Here is a 23352-nt window from a genome sequence, read left to right on the forward strand (position 1 = left end):
GATCAATTTAGCCCATATTGACTCCTGCTGTGTCCTATTCTTTACTATCTACTCAATAATTTCCAGCCGGGTACAATGTGGAATGAGTTGGTCTAGTTAGGGTGTAAATCCAGCTTGCATCATTAGAAGGCATTTGGCATTGATGGCATTTTTTAGTTAAATATTTTTGAATGATCAAAAGGAGGTTAAATTGTTATAAAATTCTAAATCTAAACAATAAATCCTAGTTCATTATCAAGGAGAATGACAAATAAGGCCAGAAGATGACCATCTCACCAGGTTCTGACAGCATAACCTGGATCATATAAATTCCGCATAAATTGATGGAGCGGAAAACGACCCTTATTGTCCAAATGTGACCCCCTGAAAGTAAAAAAGGAGACTCGCCTGATCGCTTTCCTACCGCTGCTTTGTTCTCCACCATTTCTGGACCCTGCAGGACAAGGTAGCATCTGTGTCTCATAACCACTGTCTCCAATCACAAGGGCTTGAATGTTACGTCATAGCTATAAGGGGGAACAGGTCTGGTTGTCAGCTCCAAGGCTTGAAATCTCTTTTAAAAAAAATCAAACTCACCAGATTTTGCATGTGAATGTTTGGCCAAGATAGACATTCCCACCATTGCAGGACCATTAATCCCTTTAGGACACAGCTTTATTTCACCTTAAAGGGAACCTGTCACCTGTATTTTGTGTATAGAGCTGAGGACATAGGTTGCTAGATGGCCGCTAGCACATCCGCAATCCCCAATCCCCATAGCTCTGTGTGCTTCTATTGTGTCAATAAACCGATTTGATACCTATGCAAATTAACCTGAGATGAGTCCTGTCCCTGACTCATCTCAGGGAAAGGACTCATCTCAGGTTAATTTGCATATGTATCAAATAGTTTTTTTTTACACAATAAAAGCACACAGAGCTATGGGGACTGGATATTGCGGATGTGCTAGCGGCCATCTAGCAACCTATGTCCTCAGCTCTATACACAAAATCCTGGTGACAGGTTCCCTTTAAAGACCAAATCTGCAGTGTCACTTTAAGTGGTGATAACTTTAAAACGCTTTGACTTATCCAGGCCATTCTGAGACAGTTTTTTCGTCACATATTGTACTTCATGACACTGGTAAAATGAAGTTAAAAAAAAAAAAATTCATTTATAAAAAAAATACCAAATTTACCAAACATTTGTAAAAAATTGCAAATTTCCAAGTTTCAATTTATCTACTTCTATAATACATAGTAATACCTCCAAAAATAGTTATTACTTTACATTCCCCATACGTCTACTTTATGTTTGGATCATTTTAGGAATTATATTTTATTTTTTGGGGATGTTACAAGGCTTAGAAGTTTAGAAGCAAATCTTGTAATTTTTCTGAAATTTTCAAAAACCCAATTTTTAGGGACGAGTTCAGGTCTGAAGTCACTTTGTGAGGCTTACATAATAGAAACCACCCAAAAATGACCCCATTCTAGAAACTACACCCCTTTAAGGTATTCAAAACTGATTTTTACAAACGTCGTTAACCCTTTAACTCCTTATGGAGTTTTTACTCTAGAAGTGCATCAGGGGGGCTTCAAAAAAAGGCCATCAAAATCTGCCTTCCAGAAACCATACGGTGTTATGGACCATGTGATGAACGCAGTGATGTCATCAAGGGTCCTATTCCTCACAGATGAAGACAAAAGAGATGCCGGCTGTGCGGACAAGTGGATTAAGGTGATCTAAATTAAAAAAAAAAATTAACAACCCCTCCAGCCCTATTGTACTATGCATTCTGTATTCAGAATGCTATTATTTTCCCCTATACCATGTTATAAGGGGAAATAATACAATCTACACAACACCTAACCCAAAACTGGGTACCACATTCAGTTTTTTATCACGTGCGTGCAAAACACATTGCACCCGTGCATTAAAAACTGAACAACGGAACGCAATCGCAGTCAAAACTGACACACAATTGCTTACCTACTCGCGCGGGTTTGCCGCAACACATCCGGACCTTATCCGGACACGCTCGTGTGAAAGAGGCCTAAGAAAAAAGGGATTCAAATGAGCTCTTAGGAAGCTCTGCCAGGCCTAAGAAAAAAGGGATTCAAATGAGCTCTTATTGAACATTGCATGTTACTCTACAATTCCTCCATCCAGAAGCGTCAAGGGGACCTGTCATCATGGAAAAGCAGTGGAATCTGCACTGTACAGGCTCCATGCTTACAGTTTTGCCATGTGTATGAGTCCTTAGGCTGGCCATACACATTAGACAGCTCCTACATTTGATGTAATAGCACATCACATGTCGGGTCTTTAAAGATGGCGCCTGCTCTGGAGGGGAGCAAGCACCAAAGCTTCCAGACACCCAGGGCTAATGTCAGGTGGCACCACTGCACTGGAATATACTGATCAGTGGCGTACATAGAGAAGTAAGGGCTCCATAGCAAGGATCAAACCAGGCCCCCCCCCCCCACACACAGGACAGAAGGGTTTCTGCCTAAACCCCTTTCAATGACCCATGGGCCATTATTCCACTGCCTCATTTACTAAAAGTTGTTACTTTAGAGGGTAGAGTCCTGACCAAGTTTTCACCTCCAGTAGAAGAGGAGATGATCCCAACTAAGACTGGGCTCCATAGCAGTTGCATGCTAGTTAAGCCCCTGATAATGATCTGTCTTCTGTAATCAATATGACTTCGTCGCAGAAGACAAATATCAATACAATGATTGCATGTCATTAAGGGAGACTTAAAAAAAGTTATAAAAAAGTATTGTTTCCAACTTATTAACAGTATTAAAACATGAAAAAAACTATACATATGTGATACTGCCGTAACCGTACTGACCTGGAGCACAAGTCAGTTTTACCACATAGTAAATACTATAAAAACAAATCTCATAAAACTGAATTCTGTTTTTTTTTTTTTCCAGTTCCACCACATTTGGAATTTATTTTCCAACTTTCCGCTGCAGTATTAAATGGTGCTATTACAAACCGGATTCCAAAAAAGTTGGGACACTATACAAATCGTGAATAAAAACTGAATGCAATGATGTGGAGGTGCCAACTTCTAATATTTTATTCAGAATAGAACATAAATCACGGAACAAAAGTTTAAACTGAGAAAATGTACCATTTTAAGGGAAAAATATGTTGAATCAGAATTTCATGGTGTCAACAAATCCCCAAAAAGTTGGGACAAGGCCATTTTCACCATTGTGTGGCATCTCCCCTTCTTCTTACAACACTCAACAGACGTCTGGGGACCGAGGAGACCAGTTTCTCAAGTTTAGAAATAGGAATGCTCTCCCATTCTTGTCTAATACAGGCCTCTAACTGTTCAATCGTCTTGGGCCTTCTATGTTGCATCTTCCTCTTTATGATGCGCCAAATGTTCTCTATAGGTGAAAGATCTGGACTGCAGACTGGCCATTTCAGTACCCGGATCCTTCTCCATGCAGCCATGATGTTGTGATTGATGCAGAATGTGGTCTGGCATTATCTTGTTGAAAAATGCAGGGTCTTCCCTGAAAGAGATGACGTCTGGATGGGAGCATATGTTCTTCTAGAACCTTAATATATTTTTCTGCATTGATGGTGCCTTTCCAGACATGCAAGCTGCCCATGCCACACGCACTCATGCAACCCCATACCATCAGAGATGCAGGCTTCTGAACTGAGCGTTGATAACAGCTTGGGTTGTCCTTGTCCTCTTTGGTCCAGATGACATGGCGTCCCAGATTTCCAAAAAGAACTTTGAATCGTGACTCGTCTGACCACAGAACAGTCTTCCATTTTGCCACACTCCATTTTAAATGATCCCTGGCCCAGTGAAAACGCCTGAGCTTGTGGATCTTGCATAGAAATGGCTTCTTCTTTGCACTGTAGAGTTTCAGCTGGCAACGGCGGATGGCACGGTGGATTGTGTTCACTGACAATGGTTTCTGGAAGTATTCCTGAGCCCATTCTGTGATTTCCTTTACAGTAGCATTCCTGTTTGTGGTGCAGTGTCGTTTGAGGGCCCAGAGATCACTGGCATCCAGTATGGTTTTACGGCCTTGACCCTTACGCACAGAGATTGTTCCAGATTCTCTGAATCTTCGGATGATGTTATGCACAGTTGATGATGATAGATGCAAAGTCTTTCTGATATTGCTCCACTATCTTTCTGCGCAACATTGTGGGAATTGGTGATCCTCTACCCATCTTGGCTTCTGAGAGACACTGCCACTCTGAGAAGCTCTTTTTATACCCAATCATGTTGCCAATTTACCTAATTAGTGTTAATTGGTCTTCCAGCTCTTCGTTATGCTCAAATTTACTTTTTCCAGCCTCCTATTGCTACTTGTCCCAACTTTTTGGGGATTTGTTGACACCGTGAAAATTTGAATCAACGTATTTTTCCTTTAAAATTATACATTTACTCGGATTAAACGTTTGATCTGTCATCTACGTTCTATTACAAATAAAATATTGACATTTGCCATCTCCACATCATTGCATTCAGTTTTTATTCACAATTTGTTTCCGGTTTGTAGAAAGTACAACTTGTACTGCAAAACATCAAGCCCTCATTCGGCTACATGAACAATTTTTTTTTTTAAAGTTAAGGCTCCAAGAAGGCAGGGAGTGAAAAACGAAAAACTCAAAAACTGAAAATTGCCCAGGTTAAAAAGGCTTAATAGCAGACTGCAGCATTTCTAGCCCAATACTGTATAACAGGACAAACTATGAATCAGAGACTAGGAAATACTAACAATTTTATTCCTGATGTAAAGTGGTGAATTTTTAAAAATAAAAATTGCCCCTTTAGTTGTCGGACTAAACGTGGTATTTCACATAATGTTCCTTGTCAGACAGCAAATATAAAGTCAGCAAAAAATGACATTGAGTTCTTGCTATGAAAACAGTTCTGTAGTCTGTGCAGGACTCCTTTGTGCTAATTGTTTCCCTTTTCCATGCACAGGCCACTACCTGTCATCATCTTGTCCTTATGGCTGTCACTGCCTTTTATTTTCTGCAGAATGCCCAAAACCTCTCAGGGGGGCACAAAGAGGTGCATGCCCATGTCAGCAGAAGTATGCTGTTCAATTTTACCAACTTCAGAAATCATGAATGCCTTCATCAAATTATCCTCCTACTCCTGGAAGAATTAAAATTCTTAGAAACAGAAAAATGATTGTGAGGCAAAGTTCAGAAGGAAATGAATCAATCTTACAAGCCAAGATTTAGTGCATTCCTGTGATGCATGAAAAACTGTTATACTGGACCATTCCATATAGGACAGCGTATATAATAGTATATACAGGGATGCCCAACCTGCGGCCCTCCAGCTGTTGCAAAACTACAGCTCCCAGCATGCCCGGACAGTCTACAGCTATCAGCCTACAGCAGGGTATGATGGGAGTTGTAGTTTTACAACAGACGGAGGGCCGCAGGTTGAGGATCCCTGTTATTTACTGATTCCTATGTTTGATCACGGGTGGGGTGGAAGTAGACCTTCCATCAATCTTGGGCCAGAAAGCAAAGGTGTTTCAGAAAATGGTTGGAGCTTAGTGGAGAAACTGCTGCCACAGAGGCCGTAATGTGACCAGGAGACCTTGTGCCGACTGCAAGGGTTGGCAACCATCCCAAAATTTCAGGACAGTCCGTAAAAATAGGCGATTTATTTTTCTCTGTCTGTGAAAAAACAATAGAGGTGTCAGATTTTATTTAATTTTTATTCAGTTTATTTGAAGCAGATTCACAAAGAAAAAACAAAGCAAGGGTCATGTACCCGCAGATTACACAGTACACACACTTCCCCCATGCGTCCTGCAAAAGGAGCCGGAGAGTTAGATACAGCGTCAAAGGGGACACGAACCCTATGCATACGAATCTGACTGCATTTTTCCAATTAAAAGTAAAATTAATAAATAAAACAAGAACCAAAGAGTCGGGGAGGAAGGGAAAGAAAGGGAAAAGTAGAGGGGTGGGGAGGGAGAGGGGCATGGGGGGGGGGGGGGGGTGGTAAGAGGAGAAAGGCAGGGCTACACTGCCAGGGGGCCCAAGGTATTACTTAGAGATGCTTTGAGATACCAAGAAGTGTACTGAAAGGGTTTGACCAATTCTCAACCGGACTGAAGTGTGCGACCATAAAAGTGCGCCATTTGTTGAAGAATTTGGTGGCTGAAACTTTCTTGTGCCTTGATGCCTCTATCCTCTCAAAGCCCAACAACACTTTCAACTCAGAGACCACAGCTGAGATATCTGGCATGGCATCCATGAGCCATCTCTGAAGCAAAACTCTTTTGGCCACCAATAGAATAGAGTGTAAAATGATTGGGATCTGAGTGTGAGTGCCAGGCTGACCCCCTTCCAGACGTATGTAATGGAAGACCAGGGCCTGGGGTTCCATAGGGAGCTCCAGCAACCAGTGCGTCTTGACATAGTCAATCACAGTGGCCCAAAATTTGACTACCTCAGGACAAGTCCACATGCCATGCCAGAAATCCATTTTACAGTTTGGACAATGGGTGATGCGATCCGGGAACTGAGGCGAGGCTGGAAAATTAAAACCATAAATGGCTCGATGCATCATTCTAAAAAACGTTTCACGCCAAGTCTCATTGATCACACACTGGCGGACCTTGCACCAACCTTCCAGGATCTTTTCCCCAATCTCATCATCCATGGTGATACTCTCCCACTTCTTAAAAAGGGTGGAGACCCTGGCCTTCGTGAAATTCCCTGAGAGAGCCCTATACAACCTGGAAAGGGAAACAGTTTGAGGAGAGAAACTGAGGATCTCGTCGAAGGAATTCGTACCCGCCTCCTTTGACAGATCCCGCAACCTGTGTGAACAAAAACCCATAATCTGCATTATTAGCAGGAAATGGGAGTCCGGCAGGGCATATTTGCTTCAAATAAACTGAATTAAAAAAAAAAAAAATCTGACACCTCTATTGTTTTTTCACAGACAGTTGTCATCCTTGGCCAGAAAAGAAGGAAAACGCCACAGAAAATCAGTGCCTCTAGGGTAGGTATCCTGTAGGGAAATGGAAATAGGTGAGTGATCAGAAATAAGTAGGTCATAAATTTCAGCGGATACCACTCTATGAGACAAATGTAAAGACAGGAAGAGGTAATCAATACGGGACCATACATTGTGCGTGTGCGAAAATGTGTGTACTCCCTATCATCAGGATGTAGAGAGCGCCAGCTATCATACAATCCCGTAGAGTCCAAAAGGGGTGGTATAACTTTGTCAGAAAGCCGCTGCGTACCAACCATCCCTTCCAACCTCTTCCGGTCTTCCAGAACAGATGCGACTGAGTTGAAATCACCCCCCACAATTCTATTATGGGTTCCATCCATGTGTAGTCTGTTCTCTAAAAGAGCGTAAAAGGCCGCATTAGCATCATTCGGAGCATAGACATTGTGAATGCTATAGGATGTCCCCTCAATTTCCACCAATAGCCTATGCCACCTACCCTCATTGTCATGAGATTCTGAGAGTACCTTCCCTGAGAAATTCCTATGGAGAAGTGTGAGAACTCCTGCCTTGCGTTCCCTGGCCGAGGATCCGTATACAGAACCTACCCAAAATTTTTGCAAACAAAAGAAATCTTAATCCTCCAAGTGCGTCTCCTGCAGGAGAACCACGTCAGGTTGGAGACGCTTTAAGTGGCGCAAAATTTTAGACCGCTTTTGTGGGGAGCGTAAACCCTTGACATTCCAGGAGATGATTCGCATTTCAGCTCTGATATTCACGGATCCCCGGACAGAGAAAGCCAAAGGAGAAGGGAGGGTGGGAGGGAAAGAGGAGGGAAGGAGAGAGAGAACAAGAAACAAAAAACAATATAAGTACAACCAAAGAACACTGCCTAGATATAAGACAGTAGGCAATAACCCGCTAGGCAGAATACAACTAGATAGTGTCAGTCGTCCCTAAACCTAGTTTCAGACTTTCCTTTTTTCCGCCATGGCAGAACTCCCGTATACCTGGCCTAAGCAATAGCCAACTGTACGGCTGAACAATGAAGGGCCCTAACATGAAACATAGAGCAAAACAACATAAATCCCTGAACTGGGGCGGCTGAGCAGGATACCCCCCAGGATTGAGTCCCACCCACAATTGATTAATGCTTATCAACATCCTCTCCTGGAGTGTCTTTCTGAGCCAATCTGCGAACGGTCGTTCCCTCGGCAAACAGTAGGTTCCGGAGGTCCCTTCGGAGTGGGCCGCTGAGGAGAGAAGGCGGTGTCATGTGGTTCTGAATCCAAAATCTTGTCTAAGGCCTCCTCAGCCTCAGAGAGGGACCTAAAGGTAACAGTCCCTCCATGTGCTCGATTGATCTTCAGAACCGCCGGGAAAATCAAATGTCCCTTTGGTAGAGTGCGGTGCAAACAGGACTGAAAGCCTTGCGCTTCTTCGCCACCTCAGCCGAGAAATCTTCAAAAAGTAAAATCCTATGACCCCTGATGGTTATCTGATGCCGTCTCTTGCGAAAGATGCGAAGCAGGGCCACCTTGTCATTAAAGTCCAGCAATTTAAAGATGACCTGACGAGGTCGTCCATCCCCACCGCGGGGAGAGTTCATTTTAGAGTCAAATGTGGCGCCCCTGTCCGGGCCAATCCTGTGGGTGCGTTCCACTCGACAGAAAAAGTTTAAACCCAGGGCCTCAGGCAATTCCCTCTCACATAAATCCAAGAGGTCTGGTTGTTTGATGGACTCAGGCAGCCCCACCACCCTCAGGTTGTTGCGGCGTGACCTATTTTCAAGATCATCCACCTTAAAACGCAGGTACTCCAGGGCATGCTGCTGTGATTTTATTACAGAGTCAGAGTCCCCCACTTGTTGCTGCAGAGTATGCAGCTCTTTCTCCAAGGCCCCCACCTGTATGCTGGTCTGATTCACTTCCTCCCTTAAGGAGTTAAAAGAGGCCAATATCGTCGTCTCCAGTGTCTACTGGATGTCAGGCATTATGCGCATTGCCACCCCTATGGCCAGCTGCTTGTAGTCCAGTGGGGCCGAGCTACCCAGGGGGGACCCATCTCCCTGGATGCTTTTGGAGCCCTCCTCCCTGAATATCAGCGGCTGGCTGTCCGACATCTTTGCCGCGTCCTGTGAGGCTGCCAACTGCTGCGCACCTGTGACTTTCTGCCCGCTCCGGAGGAGATATCTTTCCATCGGCGCCCCAGTGCAGGTAAGTGGTGTCCGCCGAACGTCCCTCAGGGCTGGAAAGCAGCTCTCTGCGCTGCAAAGTGGAAGCGGTGGTCGGCGGTAAGCGGGAGCTCCGTGTGCTGCGTCCTCACATGGCGGCGCCAGAACCGGAAGTCTCGTGTCAGATTTTTTTGAGGCTGGTAGTATTTGACTAGACCATTTGCAAGCAGAGATCTTGAAAACCATGCGGAACTGTTAGGGAAAGTGTATTGGAAAATTTTATAATTTCTTAGTACATGCAATAGAATAATATTTATTTGCTAAAACAGGAATACCCCTTTAAGGGTTAAAGTACTATATTAAAAAACCCAAGCAGGTGCTGTCTGAGCTGCCTGCGGCAGGATTGAGGACAGCGGAGGAGAGGCACCACCTCTGGTATATAACAAATTACTTGTTTTTTGTACAGGTGGTTTTGGAACAGTTTTGGAGGATAAATCAGATTTGTCTGACAGCTGCTATATTTCAAAGGTGCTCAAACACAGCTCTGAATATTGGATTACCTACGCAGAACAGTCTGTCATGAACTTGATTTAAATGTTCAATTAAAATCCTCCCATTACTTGCTGTGTTGAGTTGCCAAAACGCGTCAGCACGTTGATGACTCTTGGAGAGGAACCTGAACGCTGAAAACTCAACAGAGCTGAATAAAACCCATTATCAGTTATTATGGCGCAGATGCCCTCCAGTTCATCTGATAGCATGTACCTAAACGGACCTTCGGCGGGCTTATCTCTCTGGATAAACATACAGGAGATGGACAGACTAAGCTGGTCAAGCTCGTACACTGTGGTGATGGAGCATGTGATCTGACATCACCACAGGTCCTTTAGCCCAAGCCCACAGCTAGCAAAGAACAGACCGGGAACGAACTACGCGAACAAGAGGATAAGGGGAGTTAACTTTTTTATTTTTTTAACCCTTCCAGCACTATTATATAATGCATTCTGTAGTCAGAATGCTATTATTTTCCCTTATAACCATGTCATAAGGGAAAATAATACAGTGAATAGACTGTCACCTGTCAGCCCACCTGTCAACCCATGCGTGAAAATCGCACCGCATCCGCACTTGCGATTTTCACGCAACCCCATTCACTTCTATGGGGCCTGCGTTGCGTGGATTATCGCACCGCAACGCACAAAGAGGAGCATGCTGCGATTTTCACACAACGCATAAGTGATGCGTGAAAATCACCGCTCATGTGAACAGCCCCATAGAAATGAATGGGTCAGGATTCAGTGCGGGTGCAATGCGTTAAACTCACGCATCGCACCCCGCGTGGAATACTCGCTCGTGTGAAAGGGGCCTTAGTGTCTGTCCAAACGTGAGTGAAATGCTGTAATTCTTCCACTGCAGAAAATCTGCAGCACTTCTACTTGAAATCCGCAGCAAAATAAAAGCACCAAACGGCAAGATGTTTTTATTGCGGATATCGTTGCATAAATGCGCCGATTTGACGCCAATTTTACTCTTTGCATTGTAAACAGCGAAATCCAAAATAAAATTCCGCTATGATATCACTGTCCATAGGAAGGCATCGAGTATTTCTACCTCTTTTTATAATCTATGCAGTAAAGTGAGTCGCTAGCAAAGGGAGTCTGTCATCAAAGTTTCACCTTTTTAACCCTTCCCATAGCTTTCTAGCAGCCTTACAGTTATAAAAACGTTACCTTTATGAGCAATCCTGGACTTATAAAACCGGCAAAAAACATCTTAGTAGTATATGCAAGTGAGGGCTCGCAAGTGCCCAGGGGCGGCGTTACCCTCGTAGGTGCCCAGCTAGCTCAGCCTTATCGTCGCTTCCCCCCACCCATTCTTTCCCTCTGACAGCCCATCTACTTGCTTCTTGTTTTTCCGAGATCCCGCGCCTGCACACTCAGTCCGTCGGCCGGCGCATGCGCACTGCAATGCCCATTCCTTGTACGGCATCACAGTAATTAATGCGTGTTAGCCGGCGCATGCGCATTAATTACTGTGATGCCGTACAAGGAATGGGCATTGCAGTGCGCATGCGCTGGCCGATGGACTGAGACTGAGTGCGCAGGCGCGGGATCTCGGAAAAAAAAAGTAAGTAGATGGGCTGTCACAGGGAAAGAATGGGTGGGGGGAAGCGACGATAAGGCTGAGCTAGCTGGGCACCTACGAGGGTAACGCCGCCCCTGGGTACTTGCGAGCCCTCATTTGCATATACTACTAAGTTGTTTTTTGCCTGTTTTATAAATCCAGGATTGCTCATAAAGGTAACGTTTTTATTAACTGTAAGGCTGCTAGAAAGTTATGGGAAGGGTTAAAAAGGTGAAACTTTGATGACAGACTCCCTTTAATATTCACTGTATGCTGGGATTTCAGAGAGATTTTAAAGGCAGTAGCCATTTTTTCCCCCTTCACATAACACAGTGGTCAGCAACCTTTTGCACACCAGCTGCTGTGAAACTACAACTCCCAGCTTGCACACTTGCTTGGCTGTTTTTTTTACTCCCATAGAAGAGAAAGGAGGATTCTGGGAGTTGTAGTTTCAGAACAGCCGGAGTGCCGGAGGTTGCTGATCCCTGATGTAACATAATAGACATCTCTTGGAAATCCCTTACAAACTGCTCCTTAAAGGGAACCTGTCACCGGGATTTTGTGTATAGAGCTGAGGACATGGGCTGCTAGATGGCCGCTAGCACATCCGCAATACCCAGTCCCCATAGCTCTGTGTGCTTTTATTGTGTAAAAAAAAAAAAGATTTTATACATATGCAAATTAATCTTAGATGAGTCCTGTCCCTGACTCATCTCACATACAGGACTCATCTCAGGTTAATTTGCATATGTATCAAATCCTGATGTCCTCAGCTCTATACACAAAATCCCGGTGACAGGTTCCCTTTAAAGGGGTTGTCTCATTTCTGCATATGGAATTTATCATGTAGAGAAAGTGAATACAAGGCTCTTACTAATGTATTGTGATTCTCCATATTGCCTCCTTTGCTGACTGGCTTCATTTTTCCATCACATTATACGCTGCTCGTTTCCAGGTGTTATGACCACCCTGCAATCTGGCAATACTTGCACACTATAGGAAAAGGCGATGACCTCTCTGGTGGCCCAGACTGGATAATATGTGATCTGCACACCGGGTGTCGGTATATCAGGGTGCACGTGGAGGGCAGCTGCCTGAAACACGTATGAAGTAATCCTCGGCACACCTGAAGTAATTTTTTTGATGCTTATTTAATTAATCAATAGACAGAACATCGGCCGGTGCTTTATCTTATAGTGTGCAAGCACGACCACCGCTGCTGGATTTTAGGGTGGTCGCAAATGGAAATGAGCAGTGTATAATATGATGGGAAAATAAATCCAGCCAACAAAGGAAGCAATATGGACAATCACAATACATTAGTAAGTGCCTGGTATTAACTTTGTCTCCATGAAAAATGCCATTTTCTGAAGTGAGACATCCCCTTTACAGTATTGATTACGTTTGAAAAAAGGTCTTATTACAAAAGGTCTAGGTTCAGCCCTAGTCTTTGGGTGCTGTCCCACATAGTGGGAGTTGCATTGCTGAGCCGCAGCCAAAATCTGACTGATAAGCAAACTGTCCGCAGCCAGAGCCTCTGGCGACATAGCCATGCGGCGGCTGCTGCGTGGTACAGTACCCTTATTAGTGTGCCCCTATTACAAAAAAGCTGGCATGTGGTTCAAAGTTATTGGTAGCAAAACGTTTAAAATTTGGTGCCGTCCCTGTTATATCTGCGGGAACAACTCCAAATAGCTGTAGGTGTCTGTCTTAGCTTTTAAAGATGAGCTTGTCAGTGCATGTGCAGAACTCAAATGTGGTGAATCAGGTGTTTCTCTTCTGAACATTCGTCTAAACACAAAAAAACGATAAAAGGCCATCCAAGCACCTCCGACGCATACCAGCCCCACGCCTCACACATTCTTTATTGTGCATTACATATTGGCTGCTATTACAACACCTGTAGACATAAATATCAATTTACTGTTTGAAGACTTAGGATATTGTTTGTGGACAGACAGCAATTGTCATGGGGTGAAATCCATTCTTCAAAATATGGAGCTAGTGTATCACTATAAAAAAAGTACTGTGTGCACTGGAGTCTATGTAAAAACATTTGCGCACTAAAAGGTGATCTTACAGGAAGTTATGTATAACCCCCCCCCCCCACACACACACACAAAATATCAGTACTGGTGCTGGTTTATCAATATACCGTAATTATTCTTAAAGGGGTGTCTGGTTAAGGGCTCATGCCCACGGCCGTAAGTGTTTTGCGGGTCACAGATCGTGCATGCCACCATTTTTTTTAACTTCTGTAAAAATGTCCGATCCTTGTCCGCAAAACGAACAAGAATAGGACATGTTCTATTTTTTGGTGGGCCGGCGGAACCGACGTGTGGATGCAGACAGCACATGGGTGTGCTGTCCACATTTTTTTCAGTCCTATTGAGATGAATAGGTCCACATCCGATCCCCAAAAAACGTGGAACGGATGTGGACTGAAACTACGGCCATGTCCATGAGCCCTTAGGGTGCCTTCACGTGTAGTCACATAAACTTGCGTGACTGAAAATCTGCCCATAAAAAGCCCTATTCAGAGAAATGAATCACATTTTCAGACGCAGAAATTTCTACAGCAATGCACGTGTTGCAATGCGGCACACTTAGAAACCCATTTTCAAATGCTCTATTAGAAAATATCAGGGGTCTTCATTCAGAACCCTAAGACTCCATTAAGACGTCTTTGGCAACTGTTCCGCAATATCGGGAATAGGTGCGGACCCATTCATTCTTAATAGGGCAGAACGGGATGCGGGGAGCACACTATGTGCTCTCCACATGCGCATTTCCGGAGCGCGGCCCCGAACTTCCGGGCTTTGCCCCCGAATTTCCGGGCTTTGGCCCCGAACTTCCGGGCCCGGCTCTGCAAAAAAATAGAACATGTCCTACTCTTGTCCGCAATTGCGGACAAGAATAGGCAGTTCTAAGGGGAGTGCCAGCCGGGTGTATTGCGGATCTGCAATACACCACGGACGTGTGAATAGACCCTAAGGGTGTGTTCACATGATGGATTTTTTAAACGCACTGAAAAGATCGCGCAGAGCGGTTTTTGGTGCGGTTTTTCAGCTTCCCATTCATTTTAATGGTAGAATCGGTGCTTATTCCGCTCCAAGATAGAGCATGCTGCTTCTTCTTTTTTTGGTCAAAAATTTAAGGTGGAATCTTTTTGCGACAGATATGATTGTGGATTTGACCATCTAGATTGTGGATTTTGTAAAATCTCATCCACTTGGCTAGTAATGTACAATGCCGCGGAAATCTGCAACGGCAAATCCACGCAGTACCCACCATGTGTGACCATGCCCTTAGGCTGGGCTTCCACACATTCATTTCCAGTAAAGATGGAACCTATTACATTTTATGTAAGAGATCAGCGATGTGTTCACCCTCTACAAGCTAATGAACGCTCAGAAGGAGAATTGGAAGAATTCCGGTAACATTTGCTTAAGAAAAGTATTTTGATAACTTTACTCATCTCATGGAAGGCAGATGAACATTCCAGACATTCTTGCATTCTCCTTCCCGCTATCAAACATCTCCCCAGCTTTAGATGCTCTGCAAGCATATCATTCATAATCCTCCACTGCTGATGATGCAGAGCAAGAGACAGCAAGAGCCCGAGGGCAAGATTTGTCATCGGAAATGTTGTGTTTGCAAAATTTCCTGGACTCACTTTGCACGAAGTCCTACAACATTCTCAAAAATCAACAATTATACTTTCACATGGAAAACTGTTCCACAGATAGGAAGGTTTCAATGTTTTGAAACTACACATCAAATCTCACTATGCTGCTTACAATGTTAAAGGGGTTGTCTGAGATGATGATATTGATGGCCTATCCCCTATAATTGAATATCTGATCAGTGGGAGGGTCCGACTCCTGGGACCCCTGCCGATCAGCTTTCTAAACAGGCTGTGGTGCTCCGATGAGTGCTGTAGTCTCTTCCTAGGCTAGTGACATCACTTTCATGGGTCACATGGCCTAGGCACAGCTCAGTCTCATTCAAGAGAATGGGGTCGAGTTGCAATACCAAGCACAGCCACTATACAATGTACAGCGCTGTGCTTGGTAAACTATGAGGCTGCAGCACTCGCTTGAGAGCAGCGGCCTATTCAAACCGCTGGTCAGGTGGCGTCCTGGGAGTAGGGCCCCACCTATCAGATATTGATGACCTATTCTGAGGACGGGCAGTTTATATCAAAGTAATAAAAGAAGTCATACTCATCTGACCGATCCCAGTCTCCCACCTGTCGCTGTTTTTCCTCTCCTCTGATGAACATGTGATTGCTGCAGTCAATCATTGGCTGTAGCAGTGACCTGTCCACACCCCTGAAGTGACTCCTGTAGCCAGTTATAGCAAGAGGTACAAAGACCAGTGGGGTGTCCGGGAGGCATTGGGGAATCGGGGAACAATCTGAGCCTGTTTTAAAAAAATGTTTGCACAGGTGGACAACCCCTTGAAGTGTCAGTCTTTACTTTGTTCTAGGACCCCCAAACATGGAAGGTTTAAAAGAAATACTAACAACCCCTATTTATATGCCAATGAGAGTCCCCTCAATGAGTTTGAGTGGAGGACGACTCTGGTTCTTCCATTCATTAAATTGACTTTTCATTTGAATACATGCCATGTAATGATGCATCTCCCCTGAAGCTACAGCAGAGGTGAAATGAGTGGCCAGATGCAGTTCACCACCTGGGTTAGGCGATGTCCAAATTCTGCCTACAGTTTGCTGTTTACACCAGCTTTAAATTTACAGTGTAACACAGGGCAGGCCGGTTGCAGGGAAACGCGGATGCCCTGTCCCGAGTACAGTGACTGGCGAGTGTTCACCCCCTCAGGGTTGAACAAAGGAGGGGGGGGGGGGGGTACAGTGAGAGGGAAAACAGGTATTTTCCTCCCAGCGTGCTGCTGGGCTGATTTGCAGCCAGGTGGGGTCAAATACCGGATTGGATTTTAATTGCCGGTCCGGGTTTTTGGCAGCACCTGGCTGTCCTTAAATAGGCAGCTGGGCTTAGCAGCAGGGTCTCTGTATTGGGATCTGAGGCTTGGTGCCAGGTTGGAGGGCTGAGACTCATTGGCCGAGGAAACAGGCCCCCTAAAGCCTGCCGTGGACTGCTGGAGGCAGAACTGACATCAAAGTAACACCAAGATGTACTTTCCACTGTGTGTGAAGTAAACACCAAGACTGCAAAGTAACGCATTGTTTTGTGCATTTGCCTCAAGTGTGAATAAACACTGAAGCTTATCAACGCTCATTTCCAACAATCTGCCCATATAAAAGGGAACACTCGTTCATTGAATCTGTCATTCATGCGGACAGCCTAAATTACTGATTCTGGGCAGCTGTCTAAACAGCACTCTGCTGCCCAGAGACAATGCAGTTGTATGAGAAAAAGTGATGGCAGCATCCCATACAGTGGAGGTGATTGCTGCATGCAAATGACTTCTTTAAAGCATTTGACACTGTACCACATAAAAGATTAGTATGTAAAATGAGAATGCTTGGACTGGGAGAAATGTCTGTATGTGGGTAAGTAACTGGCTGAGTGATAGAAAACAGAGGGTGGTTATTAATGGTACATACTCAGATTGGGTCACTGTCACTAGTGGAGTACCTCAGGGGTCAGTATTGGGCCCTATTCTCTTCAATATATTTATTCATGATCTTGTAGAAGGCTTGCACAGTAAAATATAAATTTTTGCAGATGACACTAAGGCTACACGATGACATTTGTGACGCAACAAAAAGTTGCGCGACAGATAGGGCACAACTACACTGCAACCTTTGTCGCACCAATGCCGCGCAAATTTTTTTATGATGGCAGTCTATGGTTTCGCACTGCGACATGCCTCATGCTGCGACTGCAACGCGACAGTCGCAGAAAAATCTATCTCGAATGGATTTTCTGCGACTGTTGCATCGCAGTCGCAGCATGTCGCATGTTGCAGTGCAACACCATAGACTGCCATTGTAAAAATTGTCGCGCGACATTGGTGCAACAAAATGTTGCGCGACAAATGTCGTTGTGTAGACCTAGCCTAAACTGTGTAAAGTAATTAACACGGAAGAGGACAGTATACGGCTACAGAGGGATCTGGATAGACTGGAGGCTTGGACAGAGAAGTGTCAAATGGTTTAACACTGACAAATGTAAGGTTATGCACATAGGAAGGAATAATGCAAGTCACCCGTACATACTAAATGGTAAAACACTGGGTAACACTGACATGGAAAAGGACTTAGCAATTTTAGTGAACAGCAAACTAAACTGTAGAAACCAGTGTCAGGCAGCTGCTGCCAAGGCCAATAAGATAATGGGCTGCATCAAAAGGGGCATAGATGCCCGTGATGAGAACATAGTCCTACCACTTTACAAATCACTGGTCAGACCACACATGGAGTACTGTGTACAGCTTTGGGCTCCTGTGAACAAGGCAGACATAGCAGAGCTGGAGAGGGTTCAGAGGAGGGCAAATAAAGTAATAACTGGAATGGGTGGACTACAGGTCCCAGAAAGATTATCAAAATTAGGGTTATTCACTTTAGAAACAAGATGACTGAGGGGAGATCTAATTACTATGTGTAATATATCAGGGGTCAGTACAGAGATCTCTCCCATCATCTATTTATCCCCAGGACTGTGACGAGGGGACATCCTCTGCGTCTGGAGAAAAGAAGGTTTGTACACAAACATAGAAGATGATTCTTTAGGGTAAGAGCAGTGAGACTATGGAACTCTCTGCCTGAGGAGGTGGTGATGGCGAGTTCACCAAAAGAGTTCAGGAGGGGCCTGGATGTATTTCTGGAGTGTAATTGTCACGGCCATGGTCATGGTCGTGACTCCTGATCCGCATGCGGTTGCCTGCGGTTTTGGTTTGGTTGTTCAACCACAGGTGAGGGCCGCTAGTGTGCTGCCTCACTTGTGGTTGCCGCGGGCAACAAGTGTGTATTGTCGCAGTATAGCAGCCTGAGCTGGTGCTAGGCAGCTTGCTACAATGGCATGCGGTTACACCTAGCAACCTCTCTATTAGGTGTGTGTTTATGTTATGCACTTTGTATGTCTGGTGTGCACTAGGTGTTATGTTAGGTGTGCACTGTGACTCTTCCCTTCACTGTGGCTGCCCGTGGCAACGTTTGGTTTGGATATGTACATGTGGTGGCAGTGTCTCGGCCTTCTGGCTGACTCCCAGGACATGGTTGCCACCCAGGTCGTTGCCAGCGGTAACAGCCGCAGTGTGATGTGCATTTGGACACTTCCCCTTTAAGTGGTTTCACTCCCTGTAAGTGTTGGAAGGGTTAATTCCCTCTCCTTGTGTGTCTGTGTGGGTGTGGCCACTTTGGGCTATAAAGCCTCTTTAGAGTTCAGTAGCTGAGGGGTTCTTCAGCCATGCTTTGCTGGAGACACCCTCCTGGTAATTCCACCTGCCAGTGGGGGCCACCCTTGTGGTCATAAAATTATTGTTATATATTTTTATACACAATGTTCTGTGGATGTGTTTGTGTGTCATGCCTATTCTTTGCAGTGTATGGATGTCCTGTGTACCTGTGTGATATGTGTTGTGTGCTGTGTCCCTTAGTGTTTTGTGGACACCAGTTGTCATGCACGGGTTCCAGTCAGCAAGGCTGTGGCAGGTAGGCTTTGATCTGCTTTAGTACACCTGCCATATCTGTATGTTGCATTTGTTCCCCATTCCTTGCAGCTTGGCCAGTGAGACTCCTGTTCCTCCGCGTCCAGAAGGAACAGGTAGTCTTACCCTCACTCCTAGTTCAGGGACCGGTCGGAGGGCGAGTAGGGATCCGAGGTTCCTGGGCATGGGCCCTCCTACCTTCAAGGTCGGCCCATGCAGCTAGGAGTTAGGGACGGTTTAGGGATGTGTTAGGAGGTGACCTGCTCCCTATTCTGTCGTCCTGGCCGAGCAGCCTTAACATCTTCTGGCATCGCACGGCTGAGGATTTTCCCCATCCTCAGCCGTGACAGTAATAATATTACAGGCTATAGCTACTAGAGAGGGGTCGTTGATCCAGGGAGTTATTCTGATTGCCTGATTGGAGTCTGGAGGGATTTTTTCCCCTAAAGTGAGGAAAATTGGCTTCTACCTCACAGGGGTTTTTGTTTGCCTTCGGCCTCATGCACACGACAGTATTTTTTTGCGGTCCGCAAAAAGGGTTTCCGTTGATCCGTGTCCGTTTTTGTTTCTGTGTGTCTTCCTTTATTTTTGGAGGATCTCCAGACATGAAGGAAAGTAAAAAAAAATCGAAGTCAAGTTTGCCATGCAAATAATAGGAAAAAAAACGGACGCGGACGCGCGGATGACAATCTTGTGTGCCTCAGTTTTTTTTCACGGACCCATTGACTTGAATGGGTCCGCGAACCGTTGTCCGTGAAAAAAATAGGACAGATCATATTTTTTTCACGGACTGGAAACACGGATCACGGACGCAGATGACAAACGGTGCATTAGCCGAGTTTTCCACGGACCCATTAAATGTCAATGGGTCCGCAGAAAATCACGGAAAACGGAACAACGGACACGGGACAAAACAATGGTCGTGTGCATGAGGCCTTCCTCTGGATCAACTTGCAAGAAAACAGGCTGAACTAGATGGATGGATGGATTTTTTCAGCCTTAAAATCTATGTTACTATGTATCTGTTAATAGTTTGTTTATTGTATTTTTATATTTGTGTAACCCTGTCTGGATGTACAGCGCCATGGAATAATGGCGCTTTCACATAAATAATAATAATATGATGCAGTCCATGCTTGTATTATGTCTATACAGTGACATCACTGTGTGCATTATCCCCCTACTGTGGCATCATTTTATTCATTATCCCTGGAATATGACATTATATATCAGTCTACTATGAAGGCACTGTATTTATTATTCCTGCACTGTGTATTATTCATAGGCTGTGACATCACTGTGACATTAGCATATTACCCCCATACTGTGATCTCCCTGTATGCAATAACACAATACTGTGACATTACTCTGAGTATTATATCCACAATGTAACATTATCCTGGTACTATGACTGTATGATTTATCCCAGTAGAGTCATACCACAAGGTACACTCTTCCTGTGCGGCAGCATTGCTGTGTTCAATATCCCTGTATATATCCCCATGGTGTAATATATCCACCATTGTGTCCATCATCTATGTTCTGCCATTATTCTTGCCATTATTCCTGTGCTGTGCACCGTTAGGCCCCTTTCACACGGGCGTTGCGGATTGGGGCCGGATGCGTTTAGGGAAAATGGTGCGATTTTGACACTAAAACAAGTCAGTTTTCACTGCGATTGCGTTCCATGTTTGAGTTTTTTTCCGCGGGAGTGCAAAACATTGTAATGCGTTTTGCACGCGCGTGAGAAAAATCGGCATGTTTGGTACCCAGACCCGAACCCGGACTTCTTCACAGTTTGGGATCGGTGTTGTGTAGATTTTATTATTTTCCCTTATAACATGGTTATAAGGGAAAATAATAGCATTCTTAATACAGAATGCATAGTACAATAGGGCTGGAGGGGTTAAAAAAATAAAAATATAACTTACCTTAATCCACTTGATCGCGCAGCCCAGCTTCTCTTCTCTTCTGTCTTCTTCTTTGCTGTGCACAGGAAAAGGACCTTTGATGACATCACTGCACTCATCACATGGTCCATCACATGATCTTTTACCATGGTGATGGATCATGTGACGGACCATGTGATGAGCGCAGTGACGTCAAAGGTCCTTTTCCTGTGCACAGCAAAGAAGAAGACAGAAGAGAAGCTGGGCTGCGCAAGCAAGTGGATTAAGGTAAGTTATATTATTATTTTTTTAACCCCTCCAGCCCTATTGTACTATGCATTCTGTATTAAGAATGCTATTATTTTCCCTTATAACCATGTTATAAGGGAAAATAATAATGATCGGATCCCGATCATCTCCTAGCAACCATGCGTGAAAATCACACCGCGTCCGCACTTGCTTGCGACTTTCACGCAGCCCTATTCACTTCTATGGGGCCTGCGTTGCGTGAAAAACGCAGAATATAGAACATGCTGCGATTTTCACGCAACGCACAAGTGATGTGTGAAAATCGCCGCTCGTGTGCACAGCCCCATAGAAATGAGTGGGTCCGGATTCAGTGCAGGTGCAATGCATTCACTTCACATATTGCACCCGCGCGGAAAACTCGCCCGTGTGAAAGGGGCCTTAGTGTCCCACTATGTCACTTAAGACTTTCTTCCTTATTAAGGTTGCCTGGTGGTTGTAATAATCTTGCTATTTTACAGCAACTCATAAATGACAGCCTGTTATTATGGAGTCCGATCATCATTTATCATTGGGTTTATTATTCCTGTGATATTACTGTGTGCATTATCACTTAGATGTGACATCACTACAATATGTGCATTTCGCAGTACTGTGACATCATGATGGACATTATTTTAAGCCGTGACATCACTGTGTGCATTATTTCTGTGGTCAGACATTACACCCTGTTCTATGTCTTTTCTGTGACATAGTGCGTACATTTCTATTTCCGTGATAGGACATCACAATGTGTGCTGTTCATATACTATGACATCACTGTGTACATTATCTTTTGCTGTGATATCACTGTGTGCATTACGCTTTTACCAAGAGATTTAGCTGAGAGTGTTTTACATAAAATGTACAATATTGCATTATCATTATAGCAATGTACATTGGTATGGAAGTCAAGTATCCCCTCGCTGACTACATGACAGTGTGAAGTCTGGGGGCTATCTTTGCAGACACATCCACTGCTTCATTGGTTCCATTATTCAAATTTCTGTATCTTACAGTTCACCTGTCCTCAGCTATAAAATCCTACGGCACTACTATCAGACAGGGCTGATAAGACTAGCGGATAATGTGGGCTATAATATACTGACACCCAAACAGTAGATCTAACCAGGACACACATGACTGTGAGCATGCTTTGTATATTATATATTTGCTCATGTCGAGCAAGGAAGGGGAAGGAAAGTACGGTTAATACCTGGAGGATAGCATTCCAACAGCTGCGTAGTATGTGTCCAAGCACGAAACCGGCGTGCTACCCTACACTGAAATATTCAATCACTGCGTTAATAAAAATATAAAATTAAAACCTACTAAGTAACATGTTTAGTAATCCTGACAATTACGCAATTCCCATTGTCTAGTCATCCTATCGCTTCAAGTAACCACCAATTCTAGTTTGCGGTAGTATAACCATTACGGGAAAGTTACCTATGGGTAGGTGGTAGCAGTCCTGTCTACAGGATGAAAATATGTGCGTATGCCAGTCAGATTAAAGGGGTTTTACAAGTAATCAGTATCTGATCGATGAGGGTCCGACACCCGGGACCCAGCCCATCAGCTGTTTGAGAATGAAGCGGCGCCTTGGAAAAACTCTTTAATTTCATATACAGAGTGTTTCTAAGCTTTTTGCTGACTCGGAATAAAGTAAAAAGGATGACATTGGTCAGGGAGGAGGAGACGACGGCCATTAAACAAATTAAAATGAGGCATCAAATGCTGCGCTGATTTTATAACCTAGACAGGACGACAGCTGCATGGAGTACATACAGAATATAGTTTATCTGGGCCTGGACTGCAAAACCAAACAATCGCTATAAAATGTACAGCACTGTGCAGGGCCGGTGCAAGGATTTTTGCCAACACAAGCAAAGCTACATTTTGGCGCCCCCCCCCCCCCCCCCCACCCACGCTTCTCCTCTCTGTGGTCCTGGTATCTTCTCTCTGCTTCAGACAATGGCTGGTTTAAGGACCATATTTTTCGCCCTCTAAGACACACCTAGGTTTTAGGAAAGAAAAAAATATTTTCCATTACACCTCAGGTCAGACCAGCAATCAGACCCCCAATGTTAATCAAACCTCAGCTTACAGCCCCAATCAGACCCCCAATGTTAATCAGACCTCAGATCAGAACCCCATGTCAGACATCATCCCCCAGCCATCAGCCCCCAATGTCAGCCATCAGACCCCCATGTCACATTTCTCCCCCTCCATGTCACATTTTTCCGCCCTCCCCAGGGTGCGCCCTAAGGCGGCCGCTT

This window comes from Bufo gargarizans, chromosome 7 (genome assembly GCF_014858855.1).
Source record: "Bufo gargarizans isolate SCDJY-AF-19 chromosome 7, ASM1485885v1, whole genome shotgun sequence".
NCBI classification, from domain to species: domain Eukaryota; kingdom Metazoa; phylum Chordata; class Amphibia; order Anura; family Bufonidae; genus Bufo; species Bufo gargarizans.